This window comes from Acanthopagrus latus, chromosome 24, assembly GCF_904848185.1.
Source record: "Acanthopagrus latus isolate v.2019 chromosome 24, fAcaLat1.1, whole genome shotgun sequence".
Classification (NCBI taxonomy): Eukaryota; Metazoa; Chordata; class Actinopteri; order Spariformes; family Sparidae; genus Acanthopagrus; species Acanthopagrus latus.
In genome coordinates this window covers 4,732,068-4,756,918 of record NC_051062.1, presented here as the reverse complement: position 1 = coordinate 4,756,918, position 24,851 = coordinate 4,732,068, and the positions used below count along the sequence as shown (strand labels likewise).

The window sequence follows — 24,851 nt, the reverse complement described above, 5'->3', positions numbered from 1 at the left end:
TCAATGTGATATCATACTTTTGCCTTACCTTTCATAGTTTTTTCGTCACGGGGCAAAGCGCACAGCCCACTCTCGCAATTCCCTGGCGGGGAATTGTCTAGTCATTTTACTGTTTTTCTCAATATCACACTAACTTGTTGTGGCATGGTACAAAACCTTGATTGTTAATTATAACATTGAGTGCAAGCAAAATCATGAATCATAAATACTCATAAAATTGATGTTATTATCTCTTAATCCAAGTGTAAACTCTAATGCAGAAGAGTACACAGTCCTCAGTAACTGTTTGTCCACCATCATCCAATGTAAATGGACAGTAATTCTACCACTGCTGATTTTATTCTTTATCTAAACACTCATTTTAGCAGCTGAAATTACTTTGATTAAAGACAAACATACAGAAAGACAGAAACTGTGACTCATCCTACTGTAAGCACAAAGTTGACCTTTATGTCAAGATGGCTAATGTTTCTCTTCTCTGTTTAATCCATCTTACAGTCTACAACTCTGTAATCAGCCCAGAGCAGCCCATGGCTGATGCTTTGTCATCATGGATGCTGCTTACATTTTCAGTGGGTTGTCTACAAGCTTGGTGAAGTACAAAATAATTACCAGCACAAGTGGTGCACCACCTCTCAGTGTTGCACGCTCCACATGGACTCACACGAGTAATTAAGTCTGCGAGTAGGAGATAAGGGAAAATAGACAAAAGACACTCAAACACATCTACACCAAATTTATGCAGTACAAATTGCATTAAACAATATATGTTGTAGTTTCAACTAATCTGTTTCATTTGTCACACCTTTTACTGCACTGCTGAACACTTGTATGCAAAGCAATTTTTATTTTGGCATCCCTAAGTAGCAGAGATTCGTAACACTACATAAAATATAGTTTTTTAATACCTAAAAATAAAGTAACACAACAGTAAACTACAGACTGCTATGCTAATAGTTACTTAAACCAAACAACCAAAGTGTGCTGTGGCTGGGCTCAGCATACACTCGTGTGAGAGAGTTTAGTTTTGACAGAGTTTCAGTTTCCCACCTCCTGTGGGCAGAGATCAGATTATCTCTGTGACCAGAAATTCATTTAGGAAAAAAGAGAATCACCAGGCTCGGAGGAAGCCCCACTTTGTGATGCAGGATGATAACACTTCCGTATGTAATCTTGTCCAGAACAGCTTTTAAGTTTCCCCACATGAGCAAAGCTGTTTTCACATTTTTGTCCACATTTTTGTCCACGACCTACAAATAGGTTGTGTAGTGCATAGAAGACGAAGTAAAAAAACATAAAACAGCTTGTCTCCAGCAGTGATCTTCAGAAAGCATCTCAATCTTGAAAATTTAAATCACTAATATTTAAGGAAAAATATCCAGTCATGAGTTTAAATTTATGACAGTTTTGAGAGCTAACTTAGAAATTACTTGAAATTCAAGGTGAGGAGTTAATGTTTAAAGTCACCAAGGCAGATGTTAGGACAGTATAGTATAGTATAGTTAGTATAACCCTAACCCAAGACGGAGAGTTGACATATACCTTTCTTTTAATCCCAGTGAGTATGCTTTCTGACAGAAATGTGTCATCTCTTAAATTCAACTCGAGTCACTCATGTCACAGTTTTCACAGGGTGACTAAAGGAATTATAAGGATTTATAAGACTTGTAGTTTCTTATTAATCTCTTTCTTCAAAGATTTGTTTTTCTAATTTAAGATTGATTTAATTTTATTTCAGACTTTGGTTCATTGAGAATTTTCCATGTCCTAAATTTCCAATTTTAAACTTGGATTAATCTTGTTTTTTTTCCTTGTCAAATGTCAAACTTTATTCTCAAAGGAATTATGAATGTTTCTTTCACTTTGACTGCACTCTGGCCTCCACACACACAACCCCTACCTCCCACATGCTATGGATGAAAAATGTGTGTGTGTGTGTGTGTGTGTGTGTGTGTGTGTGTGTGTACGTGTGTGTGTGTTTTTCTTTTTTTCCTGTGCCTCAAGGCGTAAATGTGCAGAAAACACAGATGTCACATTACTTTGCGTAAGACTTTGTATTCCACTTGAGGATGGTTCTGTGTTTGGGTTCTTCTCATCGGTCACAATCTGTAAGGAGTTGCACTCCCTCCATACTTGTGCACACATGGGTCTCATGGCAGATAAATTATAGATCACAGCTTTGGTCGACCTTCGCTGTAAAGAGTTCAAAGTGGAAGCAATACTCTTCTTGCCCACACCCTCTCACTCACACATGCACACACACACACACACACACACACGCACACACACACACACACAGAGTCAGTATACATTCCCTGTAGGTACATACCTATATGACAGAATGAAAAGGAAACTGAGAGGAGGCGAATAGAGTGATGTTTCCTGTGTAGTGATTGAGAGTGTGGGCGGACCAGATAGAGAGAGCTGAAGGAAGAAGAGAAAACTGTACAGAAGAGAGAATGTGCCATCTCCTTTGATTTTGCTGACAACCACCAGCATGACGAAAGCCACCCCTGTAAAGCTAACAGTATCATAGTTACAGAAAATGCCTTCAAATGAAAAAAGAAGATGAAAGACAGTTGTATACTTATACCCACAGAAATGTTGCTTTTGACACCATGGCTTTTTAATCAAAACAACCTACTTAGTTAACTGACAAAAGGTGATTTGATTTCTCAGTAACCGCCTTTTACTTTTTAAGCCATGCTTGCATCCATGAAGTTGTCTATGGACATTCATGCAGGGGATGAATTGTTCTGATTTTGATAAGCCTCTAACTTTTCATCTAACATCACCAGCAGGTCATTGTTTTCACTTCTCCAGTAAAACAGTTTTAGCAAATATCAGATGGATTGCTATGGAATTTTATGCAGTGATTTATGGTCCCCAGCAACTGAATCCTAATGACTTTGGTATTTCCTAGTTTTGCCTTAAGGTTAATTACAGACCCACTTGAACCAGTGTTACTTCCCATTAAGCAGTTAAAGTTCTTTATTAAACAGAAAATGGGGTGTGGTCAATCGTAATCGTTTACCATCACAACCAAATGGTCGTTATAGCAAGATCAACATCATTAGCCAGGTGAGCAATACCATTGATATCAGCATGGATAGTGACAGCAGTCACTTTAACATAGAGGGCCTTAGTTAGACAGTCTAGGACATATGGTTTAGTATACAGGATTAGTTAGTATTCCATGTTAATTAATGTTCTGTGTTCTTCTACACATCGAAAGGTCACACACCATCCAAATTCATATATTAGAATAGATTTGCATGAAGAAGCTGTCCTGATAAATCCTGAGACTCTCTCTAAACATTTCTTTCAGAAGCTAAAAGTTTAATCCTGTTTCCTTTGGAGAGTAGTTACTAGTTGGTTTTCCTGATTAAATATGCTGTAAAATTTGTCACATTGACTTTACTATATGCATGGAAATGTTCAGAAGGAGCCTGTCAAATGATAAAATCAGAGTGTAAGCACAGTGTGAACCTGCCTGTGTAGGCACATGTTACTGTCTGAATAATGCAGTCTTTAAATAGCAGGAAACAGACTGCACCTTTTGACGTTAGACCAGCTTTTTTTGTTGTCCACATCTCACTTTAAGATGAAAATGCCCGGGGCTGCACAGGCAGATCCAAGTACATTTGCAGTTTACACAATGTGGGCACTGCGTGAGACAATGACGGCTGCGTTGGTCTGAAAGTAGCAATAACACTTGTGCTGCGCTATGTGCAACTTTACACCGAGCTTATTCATAGGCAAACTGGAACCTGAACTTTACATTTACTGACTACAACAAGACAACTTCACTGTTAAACTTTATCTCTGCTCCAATCACCAACACTTGTCTGCCTTGAGCATAGTCACAACCAGACAAATGCTATGGTTTGTCCTATTTCTTGAAAGAGCCATGCTACTATTATGAGTCATAAGCATAGCTTTCAGGACGCTATGTATAACTCTCAGATTCTGCTATAGTCATACGCCACTGTTCCATTTTAGGAACAGCTTATTTTTTTGTCAATTTTTGTCAAAAAATGTTTGGTGAACATTGAGGCTGATCACCATTGTCTGGAAATGACTCAGAAAACTTTAAGGTCACACACGTTGACTTTCCTGTGTAAAATGTCACAGGAACCACGGGATAAATTAAACTTTTCATGTAGCGCCATCATGATGCCATCAAGTCAGATATTTTCAAAATTATTCTAGCAATTTGGTTTATGAAAGATACCTGCAAAACTAATGATGCAATGAATTCCAAGCAGCCTCATAGTTTACCGCTATTAAACAAGTGCTAGCACACTGATATGCTAAAGTATAATGATACATGGTGTAAACATTATGCCTGCTAGACGTCATCATGCTGGAATTGCCATTGTGAGCGTACTCCGACACACACCAGCCTAACCAACTGCTCAGTCATACTCTCTCAGTGACAGAGCAAGGGTTCAGTGATCATTATGAAAACATATATATACATATATATATATATATATATATATATATATGTGTGTATATATATATATATATATATATATATATATATATATATATATATATATATATATATATATATATATATATATATATATATATATATATATATATACTTTCTTTTGACCAGGACAGGACCTAAGTGACATGATTAATGATCTCTAATGTCATTGCAGCTCTGCAGATAATCTCAAAGTATGTTATTGTTTTTCATATTAAAGATTACATGTTTATAAGTGACTATGGCTTAGTAAAGCACATCTGAATCAGTAGCCAGCGGATCATTTATGGCTAACTTTCAAACCTTCAGCATGGGCTTATTAGTTGCAGTTTAATTGCTGCTGTTTCAACAGCAGATGGCCTAGTGCCAGAGGGAAGTTCCACATTAACTTTATTACAGTAATTCCTCAAACTGGGTAAAAGTTCTTTGAATGCGGGCTCTGAGTTTTGAGGTCAGTACTTTAAAATAATGTTCAAGGAAAATAATTTGAGCTGCAAGAAAAGCATAGGTTGTCCTATATGAGGTGGAATAGCAGCCTGATCTCACTAGCAGTTAGTATGCGCTACTTCACACTTTAGCTTTTACATGCTGGCAAAATCAGAAACCCATGTCATTGTTGTCTTACAGCTGCTTTTTCGAAATATGCCACTGGATTACATGTGAAGTGGCCACAGATTGAAATAATCTTTGATGCAACTGAGGCAGTTTGTCAAAGGCACAGTTCCAGGTGTTTTTGCTGATAAGGAATCTGCAATCTTGAGATTGGAGGAGACCATGAAACATGGCTAGAGGGGTGTGTTTGGGGTGTTTACTGAGTGGCTCATGTGTGACTGGATTGGTGTTGATGTCTGTGAAATCTAATGGCTCTATTTGTCGTGGTGTAAATGTTAGTTGTAGCTTTTTGCTCCTTGCCTCAAAGCTCCACTGGAAGGCAGGAATAAATTAAAATGACAAGGATTCAGACATCTTCGACTTGTTTTCAAAGACATTGTATTGATCTATGATAGAAGTCATCGCAACACACTATTGTTATACTATTTTGAATATCATGAAAAAAAGACAAGAGGGCTTGCTGAGACAGAGTTCTTCTTTGCAGTTAGTGCCCATCTGAAAGCTGCAGGCTGGAGCAGTTTTAAAATGCAGGCTCCAGGGTGGACAGTTGCCATCTTGCCTCTGGCTTTATCAATGCTGGCATCTGACACTGGCAGCAGTGCTGGAGCTCACCCTCCGTTGAAGAAGAGGAGAGAGGCTCACGTATTTCCACTTTGCCCTTGGACACTTCCAACAAAGACTTTGTCTGAATGATATCTGGAAAGAAGAAATGAAAAGTAAATCTGCCCTTCATGGAGGTTGCTGGAATGGAGCTAAAAATCCATGACATGGATGCCCCTGTACATACTTTAGTTTATACACTAAATGTCCTCTTTTGAGTATTTTAATGCCCGTCACCAAAGACAGTGTCAAAGAAGTTAATCATATCAGATGGAACCTTCTTGGGGACATTGATGGCATTGTGCTGAACTCCCAAAACCCCAAAGTGCTCTCAGATGATGTTTCTGTTTTCTCTTCGGTTACAGTCTGCCATTTATACATTTCCACATAACAGTAGTAAAGGAAATAATGACTCATGTAAGAGCCATCTTAAAACTTGGGACTTCCAAATTGTACTTTACAAAATCGAATTTAGCATATTCTCAATGGACTACAAAAATTTCTGTACTGCCCTTGCAGTGATAAATTGCCTGTCTAAAATGTGCTTAAAGCAGCTACAAGACACTGTCATATTTTTTGTAAATTCTGCTGGCCCCAGTGGAAAGTAGTGGTAGTGTTTCCACTGCCTTGTCTTTCATTTGTTTTGAAATTGGATGAGAGGACGACATAATATATTATTTTTAGGATGCATGGCAATCTAATTCTAGCTATGTAAGATTAATTGTAATATAATGATGGGGAAGCAAAGTTACCTCAGTTTTAAAGAAGTACTGTACCAAAAGATTCTACAGGGCAGCTTTCCTCAGGTTGTGAGACTCCTCAATTTATTCTCAGCACTTCATCATAAAAAATAGTTCTAAGTTTCAGACTCTGCATGGATTGTCCCAGTGAAAAGCATTGACAACAACTGGTATATACCATAGGAACAGCCAGTCTAGAATTGAAATGTTTTAATGGTAAAAGTTCCTTTTAGTACTTTAAATTAAAAAAAAGTGACTTACCTAAGAAGATGATTTCTCCTTTACGTGATGTTGAAGAAAATTGTTTCTTGCAGTTAGCTGACAATATCCTGGTGAGTTTAAATGCCGAATGTGCCCTAAGGCCATGTGTAAACAGTGCATGAACTTGAGGGCGCATTGAGATGAATGAGACTGTGGCAAATTCTGACTGTGGAGGAACCATGCAGGTATGATTTTAGAACCTCCTGTAATGTCTATGAAAAAGCCAATTTTTATTTCATCAGGACCGCCGGGCAAGAAAAATGACAATGGTGTCTCTTTAACTATCCACTTTTCAGGTTAGCATACTGATGTTAATTAGGATCTCACTTGTTTTGCCTAGCAGCTTCTCTCTTTGGAACTAGAATAGTTGTTGGATATTCTCTACAGTATAGCCATAAGTAACAGGCTAGCTGTCTGAGAGCAAAGGAAGGACATGACATGGAGGTTGTTCTTACAAATAAGACTTTCCTTTTCTGCAGTGCACAAGTATGAAACAACCACCAATGTGGTAGCTTTTAATGTCTGCTGCAGGGGAATGTCACACTCCGTTTGACCCAACATTAAAGTACCAAAGAGTGAAGGAGGGTACTTCCAATGATTTTGCTCATTTTGTCACCAGCCAATCATGCATGGAAGCTTTTTTTTAAAATTAATATATTCTTTTTCTGGATTTACCATGGCTTCAAGTACAGCTAAAGAGTGACAGGAAATAAGATTAGAGAGAGAGGGTGATGTTGTGCAGCAAAAGACCACAGGTCAGACATGAACCCTAGGCCACTGCAGCAAGGACACGGCCTCTGTGCTTGGGGCACAAACCATAGTAACCAAACGACTGGGGTGCCCCATGCATAGATAATTTGACTGCTCAAATCAATAAGACAAGAGGACATCTGATTTTCTGTAGATTTATTTTTGATGTTTGCACCCTTTGTTTGATTTTTGTTTTAAATATATTAATCATTCATGTTACTTACTAAAATGAATGTAAGCTTGTTGCTCTAACATTCCCAGTAAGACATACAGTGGAACTGTTGCCATCCCTGTCATTTCTTCATTGACTATTCCGTTTAACTAGCCTATTGTGGTGTTACAGAATCACAGAACCTACAGAAGAGGTCATGATGGGTCTGAAGTATTTGGCTTGGACAATCAAGCAGCCTTTTAACCATGAGGAAGCTCTTCCCTTACCAGTTTTATTTGCTAACGCTTATATTGGAAATGGACAACTTTTAGGAGTTCCCCCCACAGTATTTTCCTGTGCTAGTAGGGGCCCCTGTTGCTAAGACAATATTCTTTTTTTAGGCTGGGGACATGTCCGTTTCTACATTATCTTTTAAGCATTTTGGGCATCCAAAGGACACTATGGGACTGTGCTCTTGGAAAACTAGGGAAAAAAGTATTTCAATAGTGGACAGAGGCCCTCCAAATTAAAAAAAATTATGCCAGAGGAGGAAGGACATTTTAGGAGGCCTTTATTGTAGTGGCTACAGCATGAAAAGAATGTTTTGACCAATGTACCGTGGGAGTACTTCCTCCCTCAATTGTTACATTTTCGAATATTTTGAGAGCCTTGGTGGTTGAAGTGTTTTATGCTTTCAGTTATATTTATTGTATTTGTGGTCTTTGTTGAAGCTGATAATGGTTAGGGGGCATTGCTATGATATAGTATATCCATCCCTGTCATCTAGATTCTTTTCACATTCTAATCAAATATTGTATATAAAATATATACATTTTTTATACAAATGTTCTGTTTAGCACCAGGATCACCATATAAATATTTCCCTGTAACAACAGTCATAGTGCCACCTGTCAGATACAGTACCTGAAGGTGTTTTTGAAAAAGCATGTAGCAGACATATTTCAGCCCAGGTTTTATACATCACTTTTTTCTTCTTCACAGTTTCTCCTCTGACATCCACAGCGATTTATGTGATTTCCCACCCTCTCAGTTTTTTCCTCCCCTTTCAGCTCTAGATCTCATGTAGGATTCCCCTAGTTTCCACTTGGCCCAGTCAGTCGTCAGTTGGAGTGCATCGCTTTAGAGTGAATTATTGATCAGATATATTCCTTGACCATGACCTGTTTGGCTTCACTCAGAAACATGTTCTTTCTTTGGATTTTCGCAAAGTACTTGTAGCTGTTATTATCCTGTCTAATTGAACCACACTGAAAAATGCTTTTATTAAGCAGGAACATCTGCATAGATTTGTGTTTATTCTGCTAATTAGAATATGAGGGAGTGCAAATGAAACTGCATTGTAAGAAGGTCTGTAATAAAGTCCATTAAGGCTAGGGTTTTACACAGCTCAAAAGGTTGATGTTTTTCACTGGAGACCACATTAATGTGGTTATCTGCAAGATTACTGCTATAATGTTTCTTCATTTTTCATAGCCACAGTCAAGCCTTAGTTCTTCAGTATGAGGAATAATGCAGCTTGTTACTCTTAGGTCAATGCAGGTGCCTTTCCAGTATTCCATTACACATTCATGATCCATTTTATCTCACACAGGTCTTCATATAAGCTCTCATCTTGTATCACAGGGTACATCAAATGTTTATCATGAAGATGTCATGAAGGAATGTAGAGAGCAGAGTAGCCCAAGGAAATACTCAAGCTTTACACTGTGAAGTCAATATCGAAGGGTTTCACCCGTTACTGCATTACTCCCATGCACAGTACAGAAACACGCCAGTAGTATCTGACAACCAAAAAAAGCCTCCCTTTCAGACTACTTAAGTGAACAATAATCTCTTGTAGCAGATTGATCTGGATTTATGTATTCCATATTAAGTGTTGGTTTACCCACATCAAATCCAGTCAACAACAGCAGTACATCTAATTTTTCATTTGACTGGGGTGGTATCCTTGCAGATAGTTCTGTTTTAATTATGCAGCTTTTGAGATATCTGCCTCTCAAATTTCTGCTTCCACTCTTATACAGTGAAGATGAGTTGACTTTTGTTTGCCATCTTCACAGCATAGAAGAAATATACTTCAAATTTGAACAGCATTACCTCTTTCCAGAAACAGTTGTCCCAGTTTCTCTGAATTACCCACAGAATATGCTGTAGAGAGCTTTCATTGGAACTGCTTTTCAACAAAGATATCACTCTGGCGAAAACTGTTGACAGTCTGATATCATACATTGTGTCTTTGAGAAAAGACTGAAGTATCTCTTAAGCCAACAGACCTCATTGCTACAAGAGCTTATTTACGCTGATCAGATTGGATATTGAATCTGTTTAAGATGTCGAATTGCAAACATAGTGGGAGACCACAGCTCTCTTGGCTCTATGCCATAATAAGCAGTGTACACATTACGCGATCAAGCATTCCTCTTGGACTGCTGTCTTACTGTAAAGTTACCAGTGAGGTGCCTCAAGTGTCGCACAAAAAGAAGCTAATACACAGCTCTTATTGATGGCTCAGGATTAGCATTGAACCCTGGAAGACACCTGCTGCAGCAAAAACCTAATAGTTTTCATCCCAAATATAATTCCCCAACAAATCAGTCCATGCAATGAATACAATGCTGCTAAGCATTAAAAATTTGTATTGGCAAAAGTCCCAGATCTGGATTATCACCAAAATCTAATCAAGTAATCACCATAAGGTATCTCTCAGAAAAACAAAATCCTCTAAATCTGTTACTTTTCAGATACATCGTGCAAACAAACAAAAACAGATGGAGTAAAAACCATCTTCCAATTTAGTTTGCAGAGGTGATGAAAAATAAGTACATGTATTCATTGCACTCAATCTTCATTACGGCGCCCATAAAAAAAGCTTTAAATAAAGACGCCTTTCAGTCTCCATCTCAGGCAAGAATTATTGGAAGTTGAAACTCACACTCAAGTACTGTCTAATAAATCATCTGGCTCAAAGACCCATGGCACTGTCCTCTACATCACACCACTCTGGTGCCAGTGTCTCCTTCCTTCCTTCCTTTCTTTCTATCAAGTCCTCCAGGAGCTTTTCTTTTTTTTTCCCAGTTCCCCTTCACAAATGACCATACAGAGAAAAAAAACTTCATGCAGTGAGATTCAGAAACTCACTATTGTTAATGACAACTGTTAAACCTAAAATAAAACGCTATTCCGATGTTGTTGGTCAGTCAGATACTTCAGTAGAGGAAACACTGACCTGTAGTCTCTGTCATTAGAGTGGTTCCTCATAAACCCTTTCAAGTATAGTCTTTCTTCTTTGGTTTGAGACAGTGATATTTTTAGAGAAATATTACCTTGTTTTCACTCCACCACTGATAGACTCTCTATAGTTCTGGAACTATATTTGGAGTAATCAAAGAAGACAAATATGAAACAGCAGCATGTCAGTACAGTATGTTTCAGGAGTTGTAGTGATCACTCTGAAATACAAACTAAACCATTAATGTCTACAGTGGAATTTATAAACTTCTGTAAAGCACTTAAAGTTCTAGCTATCCATTCACTTTCTCAAATTAAGTTTCCGCCCATTTTAGGGATCCTGGGAATCTATATTTTCACTGTAGAGTTTTTGTGGAAAATGAGTAGGAGTTGGACTATAAATACTGGGCCTAGAATTTGTCACAAAATTCATATTATTGGCTATATACAGTAGGTGCCATAGGTTTCTTTTACCCTAGTAAAGAAAATCTGTGGATTGTGTGGAGCACATCCAATTTTCTAACAAAAACAATCATGAAGTTTGGTTCAGTAATGAATTTACTATAGGTCTCCTGAAAATGTGACCTAATCTGCTGGCTCAAAAATATACTAAGTAGTATGTGTTCCACTTATTCCATCACAGAAAAATGAGAGCTGTCGAAATAATTGGAACTGAAGACTGCCATGATGTACATTTTCTTTACAAATGTATCATAATGCAAAGCCAAACTGCTTTCATGGGACAAGCAGGGCATCAACACACTCCAGTACAGTAGGTGGTAGTATGCACTTTCGTGGTTGGTTTCCCCTCCACCAATACACACAGAAAAATAAGGAAAATAGGTAGAAGAGGGCAAAAAGTCTGAGTTTTAACACAACAAATCTTCTTTGATGTATGAAATATGAAATCATTAATCTTTTCTCACTTCATATCAGCCTTTCTTACTCTCAAGTGTCCATAAACTACAAGTTAGGAGCTTGTGAGGAATAAAAATGTGAAATTGATGTTCGTCTTAACGTTATCAACCATGTGAAACGGCTGATTATTGGTTGTTGTTATCAGCTGAAAAAAGTCCACATCATACATCCCTAAATTGAAGAAGTAACCATGCGTGATAAATGACTGATAACCCTTTTTTAATGTTGTTCATCTACTAATCACTTTTTTTGTAATGTATCAACAGTTAAGCTTTTAACAGAGAAAATTCTGTGGGTTTTCTCCTTAATGTACTTAATGTAGTCCTTTGTCATGAATGGGCTAACATGCAGACATGTTTCACTGAGATCAAGACTATAAAATGGAAAAAGCAATTTTCTACTGATTGTTCTTTTTGTAAAAGAAGGCATGACTACTGGTAATTTGTCCATTCACCTCCACTTAATTTCCTCCATTCAAAGCCTGTTCCAGCATCAGCTTAACCAGTCTTGATGTAAGCACATGCAGAGTGTGTGCATGTGTGTGAAAAGATGACAGCACACACCGAGCATTGAATTAAAGAAGATTGAAAATATTGCCACTCCTTCAAAATTAAGTAATGCTCTCTCTAAAATAATCTTGTTGTTATGTGTTTATGTATTAGTTTGTGTTTTAATCTATATGACATGTCTACAATGAATATTGCCCTGTTGGGGTAAATTCTGTTTATTGGCTGGAATTGAAAATCTAATTGAGTTCCTGCAAAATGGCTCTGAAAAGTTTCCGATACTAAATCATTAGAGAGCCGTCCCCCTGTGAACTCCTGTGGCTGGTATTGCTTTGTAAGGAATCTTTGTTATCCACAAATCCGTGGCCATATCTGTGTACCTGTGCTGAGTTGGGAATTGTGTCAGCAAAATGACAATAAAGATAACAAAAGAGTCAGAAAGCTCTATCCTAGATTCTGCTGAAAGTAGGATCCATGGGGCCAGCTTGGCCTTGTACCAAAACTGTGACTCTCACAAGAATTCTCTGCTATGTGGAAATTTGTATTTGATCAATTTTCATTGAGCTTGATAACATTTAAGATGTTATTGTGAGAAAGATGGCTCATTACATGCCGTATTAATAGCTAAAAACTGTCTTGCTTGTAGAAATTGTATGAGGCCTTTTTTTTACACATCACATTACTGAACCTTCAACACAAGAGACCTATTCAGTCGTTTTTGTCTGTGGCCCTCTGCCCATTTTACATTCAGTCTGTGCCAAAGAGTGGAAGCTCTTTTTTATTGTATTTCCAACTTTCTTAATACATATTATACAGCATTTGTATGACTTAATTGGCCACAGAAAAGTATGACACCTTTTCTTGAGTCTACACAAGTAGCTGCAGTATTCTTCCATATAGAAATTCACAGTTCTCAAAAAAAATCCTTCTTATGTTTTAGAGCAAATTAAAGTTGTAATGGATCACCAGACAGAATTAGTTCATTCTCAAAGCAGCGACCAGCATGTCAAGATATCAATAACCAAGACATTTTTTAGCTGTGTCTGGGTTCATGTACAGTATATTAAAGTTGGCTCCAATTACTGTATGACATGCACTCAGTTTCTGGTCATGAAGTATTGATTTTGTCTCCCTGGAAACAAAGTGCTAACCCTGTCTTACTGTCATGTGATTTAACATAGTGAAGCATTTTTTGGGCTCTTTCATTTCAGTCAACCAGCACACACTCGGTATTCATTGAGGAATTATATGACTTCATTTAAAAATCACTGGGCATTTACATGTATTTAATTTTAGGAACAGAAAATCACTTTTGATGGATTGCAGCTGAGCCAACTAAAAGCCTTTCCAAAGGTTAAAAAGAGCTGCTGGAGGTTCTATGGCCTTAAACACATTTATCTGAATGAGATGACAGGTGTTATTAGTATCTGTAGTGCTGCAGTTTTTTTTTTTTTTTACAGTCATCATTATAAAATGCACAGCTGTGTGCCTATTGAAAAATGTGTGTTGATTCAAGGGGTTGGCAATCTGATGATTATAGGTAATGATCGATGCTGACGGTGTCCACAATCTACTGGAGCGTCATAGTGATTGAGGTATTTAATGTCATCTTGCATCTGTTTTCAAACTTCATATAACGTAGTTGATTAGTGGATCTGAGCTACTTGAACAAGACTAGATAGCTATGCTAATTGGAGATATTGCTTCATGTGGCTTTTACTGGGTTACATATTGTAACTATAAAACACAACATATACCTAACTAAATGGTAGATGAAGAACCTGTGGCAAACAAGATCCAGTGCAATAGTATGTTTTAATGGTGCAAACAGAGAAAGTCATAGGCTTTATTTATCGTGGCTTGGTGAGTTTACAGTAGTGCCAATGAAATGTCATGGTAACATAAACATCACCAGGTCCCTTCCTTTTGGGAGACTTTTCTTCACTTTAGAAATGTAGTTGTAATCTGGGTTTTAATAAGCTGAAGTTTACAAACAGACAAACTGGAGGAGCTATACACATGTTTTCTACATGCTTACATCATGTGCATTATATTGTAGCAAGTTTATGCAGTTTACATTCAAATGCACTGTTCAATTAATAGTTGCATATGTCTTAGATACATTTAAATCTGCTAAGGAAGGCTAAAATCATAATTTATATTTTTTTGCATATTGTTAGATAAGCTTACATTTCCCTGGCCATCTCAACTGCATGTTGAAGAGTCCTTGAAAAGATACTGAATCCCAAATTGCACCTGATGAGCAGTTGGCACCTCACATGGCAGCCTCTGCCATCAGTATATGAATGTGTATGTGAATGTGACACAGTGAGTGTTGTAAAGCACTTTGAGTGGTCAGTAGACTGGAAAAGCACTAGAGAAATGCAAGTCCATTTACATTTACCAGTATAAGCTCACGGTCAGACCAGACCTTGATAGGCTGTTGGACAAAATTTCAGAGTGTAATGAATTAAGAAATAATGTGTTTCATTTTCAGCCTCTCATTTGGAAGAGGAATAATTTCATTTTTCCTTCTTTGTTTCCTTTGATTTACATATGAATACTTTGAGATTACTTCTTAAAATGTGACTACACAGAAATTTCAGTTTTTGTTGAGTCTAGTAGCCTGTTTTGACAAAAGCAGTAGAGCACCAGCACCTGCTGTTGTGAAGATCTGTAGAACACAAATAGTTTAAAAATGATGGCAATGGATGTAAAAAAAAAAAAAAAAAAATGAATATAAAAATAAATAGATACTCTAGATTTCACTGAATTTAGCATCTTTATGGGTTAACACCAGTCACATACAAACTCCGCAAAGGTAATATTTCTTGTTGGGTTGTGTTGCTCTTGACTTTATTACGTTAAATATAAGATTCTAATATGTCATTTTCTAAGGGTCTTATGGGCATTTTGCTTCATGTTGTGCCATCTCCTTGTACGTCAAGGGGGTGTAGATAAAACACATTTACATCACAGAAACCTGTTATTCTGATAGAATACAGGGAAGACTGAAGGGGCTATAGTGTTGACAGTAATCAAATCCAACTGACCTTCAGTGCAGTATCTCTATCTATGTTTCAAAGGGTGGGTGATATCAGAGGGGCCACAGGGCCCGAGGGTCAAATGCAGCTGCACACACTGGACTGCTGATAGTTACACTCCACAGCTGTCAAAATAACAGTGGATCCCAATGCAAAATCCTTTTTAAGAGAAATAAGTATTTTGCAGAACTGCGAGCTGGAACATTTCTGCAAAGTCTTGAGTACTGTTGCTTTTGAACTGGTCAGTAAAAATTGTACGAGAGAAAAACTGCTGCGTGGTGATGTAGCTTGTTAAGTAAGAAAACTCTGTGCAGACATCCAGCTAAATATTTAATCCCCATTTGGGCATGAAGTGCCAGAGTCAGATGATGTTCATGCAGCATAGGCTGAATCTTTTAACAGAAAACGTGTTATGATCAAGACCAGATAAAACATGTCCTCCCTCTCCCCGATCTTCCATTGGATAGCCCAAAAGTCTGATACCCATTAGAACTGAAAGGCCTGACATGAGCCGAAGCCCGACTTTATTTCCCTCATGTTATCATCTGTACAAATAAAGATTTTTGTTCATAATAACAGTCAAGTGAAAGTAGCGAGCAGTGGTTTCCGTGATACTGTAGGAGTATGATTTTGACAAATTCAGTCTGATTTTTGACAAACTTTCACATTTTTTGAAGACTTACCCATAACTCAGACTCAGATCTTGCTGGCATTAGCACAGTTACTGCCTTGTTACATACAGATTGATCAAATAACTTTTTATATATTCATAAAAATGAATATTTATCTACTAATCTCTAAGCTACTAATCAATCTACTTTCAAGTAAAATAAATGTACTCCTTTATTGTCTAGATTTATATAACTTAAATGTCTGGATTACTGATTCCAAAAGACATTTTTCATCATCACCTTTTCACCCACGTGATTTATTTTTTTTTCCATTTATCAAAGGCTGTTCCCACCAACACTGAAGGTCTGCTCCACCAAACAGGCACAAGCATAGAAAACACTTCAAAACATCCGCGGTGTTTCATCTCCCCCTCAGCCTGACAATCATCCTTGGAAGCAAAAGGTCAGGATTGTGCAGGCTTTTATGATGATAACAACCAAAGCTTCTGAAAAGAGAGATTCAGTCACTTGCTCCTGTTTATTGCTCACTTTACTCTCAATTCCTTTGCATCAAGAGTCTGAAATATCGGAGGAAGGTGGTCCTTTGTCGAATTTTAAACCTTAGAGCTATGTGACCTGTAATCTAAACAGTGTAGTAGCAATGAACTGTATTGACGTATACAGGCATATGTGCAAGACAAACACTGGGAAAGAAGGGATGATTATGCATAGCATTGTGTAATTATTATATTAAAGCAATGTACTCTATGACTAATACAGTTAATACAGGAAAACCATGCCTCAAAATTAAGTTTGGGTGTTGGGTACTGACCTGCTCATGAACACAATGATCTACAATAACCAAATTGTGATAATGTATGTGAACATTTACATAAACATTTTATAGTAGGTCACCACCATGTATTTAGATAAATTAATTGTTGGACCAGTTTTTGTAAAACAAGTGATGACAGAAATTTCACTTTGCTGATTAACAAATGTTGGGAATCGATACTGATTATTAATTAAAATATTATTATTAATTAATACAATTGTTATAGTTAATTAATGAAAAGTAGGTAACTATGAGTCATAAATGAACACGGGGCACCACCCTGAAATCAGGGATCATCTCTCCCTCAAACAGTGGCCAGCAAGTGAATTGAGGTTTGTTTATTGTCCGCTGATTGAGCCGGAACATGACATACTGTGGTCACACACAGTGGCAAGACTACATAGGCTATCCACTAAGTGGATTAGCCTGTATGAGCTCTTAGTGAGCATAATAACACAGTTAGCACACGTTACAGTAAACCATAAATCAGATTTGGTGGTCCTTTCACAACACAACGTAAGCACAACAAAGAAAAACACTATATACTGTTTAGTCACTCGCTGCAACTAGCGTGTGTCGCGTTGGACTTGGAGCACCAAATTATTTGGGAGTCAGTAGGGATCGGGTGAAGCTTTGTGGGCAGGTCAACCAGAGTCACAGTTTTTAACACCTTTTTGGGTCCTGGCTTCGTCCATTTGTTCTTGACCTCCTCAAGCTCTAGTAGTTAGGCTTCTGATTTCTCCAAAGGCCTTCTCTTTGTTTGAGGCCATGTGGGGCAAGGCCCAATGCAAAAAACAAGGCAAACAAACTCGATAGCAATGTACATTTAATCATCACTTCTGTTGCTTGATTCATTGGCATGGATAATTGGCCTTCGACATGAGTCATGTGCTGCAGAAGTGTCCAATTTGAGTGTTATTCCAAGGGAGATTGAAACAAAATGTGCTACAGGCTCAGATTTTGGAGAGGAATCTTCACAGCATGAAACAGCACTCAGCGGTTGTTGTTTTTTTTCTGACTTCAGAGTGTTTATTGTAAGGAACCTGTACAGACTATAAGTCAGACTTTATTACTCTACAGATTTTTTTTATTAGTGCTTCTTCATTTGCTGTGAGGAAGCTGAGCAATCCATCATGTTACGGTGTTCTTTTATATTTGCACCTGCTATTGCACACAGAGGATATTAAGAAGCGGAGCTGTACAAGCGAAATAGCCAGGACCCAAGCCAAAATTCAAACCCACACACAGAGCTACAGTGTGCGGTTGATTTTCCATGAAAGAACATTAATTCGCTCTACTCCTGAGACACTCTGTTTTTCACCAGCATCCTGAGGTCTGACAGAGTTGTTCAAACGGGTTTTCTAATAAAAATTTCCGCACAGTGAGAGGAAGTAGTGGCATTTGTGTGACAGGATTAGGCAGGCATAAGTTAGATATTTTCGAACAAGGCACCTGCAACTCTGGCTATCACATTGTACTTGTCTAATGATGTCAGATTACATGGTCACCAAGGGAACCAACAAAAGACTTGAGCAGAAATAGCAAAGACGGCGCAATTTCTCTGACTGGCGGGGCTGTGTAATGCTGCGCAGCATGCATAATTAAAAACACAGTACACACTCTCTCTGGCTTGTTGAGTCTGCTGTTGAGCTGAAGCAGTTTTTAACGTTGTTCTTGTGCCTTCAATCTAGTGTGCTCTGCAGTGACGACTGTCCCCTGTGGGTGTGTGGGAAGGAGTGGGGAGGGGAAGAGAGGACGTGAGGAAAGGAGGGAGAGATGGCTGGCTAATGCCTCCTTCTTTTTTAGTAGCCGCTTTTAGATACGATCAAAATAAACATCGTACCTCAGAGGCAAAAGGCCAGCTACCAACTGTGTCAGTTTCCCTGTTTTGCAATTTGTTCATTTCTTTTTGTCGTGGTTGTCAGGCAATGAGTCAAACATGGCATGACAGCAGATGGATAGACGAGCAGTAAGATGAACTGGAAGACATGCAGACAGGCAGACAGACAGGCCATGTTGCTGAGAATAAGGTTCACTTGGGGTTTAACCTGCGTTGCATTTCATGGGTCAGAATCCCCACAAGAAGTTTATGATGGTAGGATGATTTTCACAGCCAAAAACAGGAACATGATGACCCAAATCTGTTCAGTATTACTTCAAATGCTTTTTTTTTAGGAGTTTAATTTTTCTTTGCACAGTCTTGAGAAAAATGCTTAAGATTGGAAGTACCCATTATTTTCCAATCCTTGTTTCATCCTCAAACGAATTGAAGAAATGAGATTAGAAGAGTGATGACATGCACTCATACTCACAGTAGAGTGAGTGGCATGCATTTGTTTCATTTTTTTTTTTTTTAAATATCATCCTGTACTATATCTCCCTTTGATTTAGCTTTGAGGTGGGAGCTGAGCAGCAGCCTTCCACCTCCATCCTCAGGGAGGAACACGTGGGGAGTCAAGAGTTGACACCGGGAAGAGGGAGTTGTCTGCAGGAAAATCAGGGAGACGCAGTGATGTGACTCTGTGCCAAATGTTTACAGGCGAGCTGACATAGTTAGAAGATGGAAAAGGGCTGAAACGAGGCTGTCTCTCTCTGCACTCTTGGAGGAACGAGAGAGATAGGAAATCTAGGTCATCCCCACTGATGCATTGCAAAGCGAACTTCAAACAAACCTGGCCTTTAGCGTGATGGCTCTCCAAAGCTATGTTACATGCCATCAGAGACTGATCGCCATTTTCTGCCAAGAGATGCCACGAGGTGATGAATAGAGTCGATGTGGAGAATAGGCACTGCAAACTCTATCTGTCAATCTTTCTGTGTACTTGTGTATGAATATGGCTTACCATATGTATACAAAGATATCATCCTTTTGGATCTGGCTTTGTCACCAATTAGTTGGCCCACAGTTGGACCGCATGCTAGGTTTCTATGCCTCATCGGCCCTTCACTCGGAATTGCCTGAGGGAAGTCTAATCCGTAATCATAGCCCTGGGAATTGTGGTAAAAAGCTTTGGTCTACTATTGAAAGCTCAATCTGTCTATTTCAAGGGCAGCTGGTTGAAACAAAAGTGTTGTGTTGAAAACGGTATTTTCAGAAGCTGTTGCCTCAAAATTCAGGTGTTATGATGATATTTTGCATTTCACAATCTCAGCAACATTTCTCATTTTACTGTCAGTCACTTTAATGTTCATGCAATTTATGGCGATGTATCAATAATATGATAAGACAGAAAAAATTGCAATCGCTATGGCATTCAAGCTATTTACTGTTCTCCCTCAAATCCAGTTGTGAAGTCAACATTTGAGTCGTAAGTGGCCTCACAAGTTTGTAGAACTTTTCAAAAGTGTTTGGTAGTGTAGATGCATTCTGTTTTAGTTGAGAGTTTGCGAGCAACATGAAAAGCTCCCATTAGAAATGTATGAGCTTAAAGTCCAAATGAACCGAGACCCCATTAAAGAAAGAACAAAAACACAGCCGTGTAGTTCAGAGTAGAGAGTGTTTTGTGCTCAACCTTGCAGAATAATTTTAGAATAATGTTTTATCATGTGCTACATTACGTAAGCTATAATTAATGGAGACAAGGCTGTGCTCTGGGCTTACTCATTGTTGAGTATAGGAAGGCTTTCTGACGAGCTGTTAAATAAATGGTGGTGCCTGCTCTTGCTGACACAAAGGCTGAGTGCCAAAGTAAATGTGGAAGTTCCAAAACATGCAGTGGCTTGAATACCTGTTACATAGCATCTCCAATAATTAAGCTCTTCGAGGAATTGATGAAATTTCTTAGCATTAAAATAAGGCAAATTCCCCCATGGGATCTCATTTTTTGGTAACAGCAGTAAACATGTTTTGATTCTATTTGATTTGTGACATGAATTGCACATATTTCTGAATTTAATATAGCATTTCCCAAGACATTGTAGTTTGTTGTAAAGATGTTAAAGTACTTTTTAGTTTTGTGTCAAACTACTTGAGAGCTCCATTGTCTTGTGCAACCAGTATTTAGACAACAAATTTACTGCAAGTCTGGCCATATCAACAGCTGTAGTGGTGAAAGTAGAGGTAGTTGGTTTCATAAGCTAGCTAGCATGTTGGACCTACAATATGTAGAGTATAGGTTGGCTATAGTCTCAAATGAGACGTTGTTGCTCATATGACTGTTGGGTGTGTAGTCCTTGTAGTCCTGCTTGTTTTTTCAGTCATACTACAAACAGGAGTAGGCCATTCCACTGCCCAAGATACGTGAAAAATCTTTTCTGGCTTTTTTCTCTTTTTTTATACAGTAAGTCAGTTATGAATATTTCAGAGAATAACGAACCAAGAAGCAGCCCCAGTGCTTTGTTAGATGAATAGTTTAAATGCAGCTGTTTATTGTGTAGTTGGAAATCTACTCACACCGCGTGCAGATAGATTGTGGTTACTCAAAGCATGATGGAAGAAGGCAAATTCTTGACTGACTTCTTTATTCAAACAAAATTAATTTGTTAGACTGCACTGTAAAGAGCACAATTATTTACTGTTGTATTTCGAACAACGTAACTGCTTGATTGTTACTTCAAGATTGTTGTTAATGATCTGAAATGTGGATATAAGTACTGGTATTAAAGCAAGCATAACCGTCAGGTAAAATCTGAAATTTACATAGCTTAAACCCAGTAAACACCTTAATTCAGAATGGCCCTCGCATCAAACTCTTTGAGAAGGTTGGTTGCTATAAATCTACTATCAAGACCACACAGACTTCAATCAAATGTCTTCAGTCAACATTAGCTTACCTTCCCTCCTTCCACCTCCAAAGGGGTACTAAGGAGTGTCCATAGCTGATTAACAGCATTTATATACACAGTTTTGGCTCTGAAGATTAGAACCTTTTAACATTATGGATACCATTTCAGAGCGGAATAATTTTACAGCAAGGCAATCCCAAAATAGATGGAATGATGTATCAACCTCCCCACTCTTTTGCCAATACAAACCAGTGGCTCTTACTCATCTTTGACAGTCTCTCTATATGCCCTGCATAAAATCTTAAATTGGATAATTTTATACCTCACACACTTGGATGAGAGCATGGCACTGCTCCATATTGAGTCCCACTGAGCAGTAACAAGCCATGTGGTAAGATCAAGCTCTTGTGCCAGCTGTGTGGGAGGCATTCTGCATTTTAGGAAACAGCAGCTGAATGGTCATTTATTAGTAAGATGAGATGCCCACATTATTCTAATCCTGTACCAACAGAGCTCTTATTGTTTGTCACCGGGATCCTTGCCCATATGTAGTGCCCCTAAATGAACTGGAATCAGTATCAACCACTCCCCTTGCAGCTCATTCCTTCCTCATCAGTATTAATGAATATTTCTTGTTTCATCTTGAGGTACGCATCTCAAATATGATCTAAGGTTTGACATCAAGCACACGTGGACCACCTGGGTCTGTTTCCATTAATTAAGAAGTGTGATGTCCACACGAAGGCAGGGAGCCTTTTTGTTTCAGCGTACTGAATATCTTGATTGGACCCCTTGATGCATCATTCATAAATCAAAGTGCAAGGCCTGGATAATCCTGGTTACCACTACAAAGCCAAATAGAGCTCACCGGGAATAACTTATTATTCATATCACTCAATTACCCCCCTAAACAACATTTCAGGGAAACATGCAGGACATCGTGGAAAGATCAGTCCAGGTGCATTCACATTCCATTGAACACAATGCCAGAATAGCTTGGCTTTGAAGTCATGACCCGTATTGTAGAAGCATAATATACAGCATGTCCTTCATAAAGTCCATTTAGCCTCATTCATTTTGTTTCTAGTTACTGAAGCTCTTTTTTATAGCAACTAGTTACAATGAGTATAGTCAAAATAACATGACTTGATTTAAAGCTGATGCCTGATGGCTTGCAGTGCTTATCCTGACAGACTATCAAGATTTCACAAATTTTGCATTCTAAATACTGGCCAAAATCCTGTTTGATGAGATTTTAATTCAGAACACAGTGCAGAGGGGGCCCTGGACACCAATAATGAATTAGAGAAAAGTTATCAAAACTGGATAAATAAACAATGCCCTTCAGAAAATATTAAATGAAATGAGAAAATAATATATAGACCCCATCTAGATGGATTTTTTAATGTTGTGAATATTTGTGTGAAAGCTGAAATTAGATTTTGTGTGCAGCTATTTGATACAAAAGTGAGAGACTGTCTGGAATCAAACAGACGAAAACCAAAGGAAAGCAATCGATGGTAAATGTTAGCTGTGCTAAATCAATATTGGTGTTAACCCTGTGTTGCATTCAGTACAAGCAAGCTGGATTTCAGATATTTTGTTATATTTACACAGTACTACATCACAGAGCTGAGTAATTATACTGTATTATTAGTGTATTGATAACATGCAGTAGTGATACACTTTGACATGGCATAGCCTTGAAAGCACAGACGTAAAGATGTAACATAGTCCATACCCATTGGGTCAGTCAGAAGTCCGGTTGGGTCAATGACCCACAAGGGGGCCTAACAACTCTGAAACTCAGAGTTCACACATGGTCTTCATGACCCTGTAAGGACACTCCCACACAGAGTTTAAAAGCTTGCAACTCTCCTCTATTTGAAGTGAAGTAGCCTCTTGAATGTGAGGTGAAACGTCTTAAAGAAACTGAAACAATTAGTATACAATAATCAGTACATACCATTAGACCATAAAATTACACTTGATTAAGAATGGACTTGAAATGTTTTTTAAGCTAGTCAAATTAATTGTAACTTCTTTATTCAATTTTGTCAGGAACTATAATACCTTTTACATCCAATCTCATCAAAGATATGTGAAGTTATCCACAGAGACTGCTTTCAGCACAGAAATTTGTGCCACACTTTTACCTACATCCATGCAGGATTAAAAACCATGTAAAGCTGCATATACACTTTGAATAAGAATGTTAAGCACATATCTCTACTTACCTCAGATATCATTCTGCTCAGTCCTCCCTCCCCAGTGTATATATCTAGGCCCTAAATTTCTTGTTGAGCTGCATCATCAAAATATGATTAAAGGGCTGCAAACATCCATGAATTCTGTTTATATGCAACTCCTCTGCCTTAACAAAATCTGTTTGTGAGAGGAACATACAGAGTTTGGATTACTGTTTTATTCTACATATGGCAGAAAATGGATTTTTGAATGTGTCCATGAAATGCATGATGCTGGAATGCCAGACAAATTATTTATACCAAAAATCTGCAAAACTTTGACTCCCAACATTTTTCAATGAAATGTTACTTGGCTACAAAACTACTGTTAAGTTATGGATATGATTATGTAACTGAAGTCAGTTATGTAACATGGCTAATGTGGCTGACAAAGGGGACAGTCTTTAACCACACTTTCCAGTAGAAAGTATTTTCTAAGGTTAGCAGGTCGCTCACAGTTCTCGCACTCCTCACTCCATCCTTTTACTCTAAGCTTCTGTAGAAAGTAATAAACTGTAGAGAGAGCTTCAAACACTTGGAGTCAAAGACAGTGCTTTCATCATTTTCCAAGCCTAGCATAGCAGCTTTCTCTCAACTGCGTGCAGACCTTTCATGCCGCCATGCAGGGACCAGGGTTGAGGTGGGTGGGATGCGGGTAGCGTTTGGGGGCCCAGTAGGTGTCTGCCAATGCTACAGTTTGTTTTCTTGTGTGAAAAAGTAAAAAAAAAAAAAACTAATTTGCTCTCATTTCTATAATTGCCTTCATTAGGTTCATGTAGGACAAATAAAATTGTACCTCAGCCTGTCAACAAAAGTTTCATTGGAATTAGGGTAAAACCAAAATAGATTTAATTGTCTGTAACTTGGGAAAAACTTAAAAGCTGCTAGCCATAAAGAAACTGAAAGAAAAGCTCAATATGAGCACCACATTTGTTGGTTTATTTTTCTATCCAGACTTTTCACATGTCAGTGATCATAGCTATCACCATCCATTGACTTGCACCTGTAAAACAGCCTTTCTGTTTTTTCAGAGTATATTCTCCATCCCCTTTATACCTCTCTGGGGTTTACTGTAAAGAGGACAGACATTTAAATTTCCAATGTG

At 38.1% G+C, this 24,851-nt stretch overlaps 1 protein-coding gene across 9 annotated transcripts in view; it reads left to right on the top strand.

The window, feature by feature from the left end:
* The window catches only part of LOC119015607 (interleukin-1 receptor accessory protein-like 1), a 298,993-nt gene that overhangs the window by 37,261 nt on the left and 236,881 nt on the right, over positions 1-24,851 (top strand). Inside the window, exon 4 of one of the 9 annotated variants that reach the window (XM_037091770.1) lies at positions 16,283-16,403. The exons of the other annotated variants lie outside the window; for them this stretch is intronic. The gene's annotated coding sequence lies outside the window, so the exon portion shown is untranslated. The remainder of the gene's footprint in view (positions 1-16,282; positions 16,404-24,851) is intronic. 9 annotated transcript variants of the gene reach the window in all.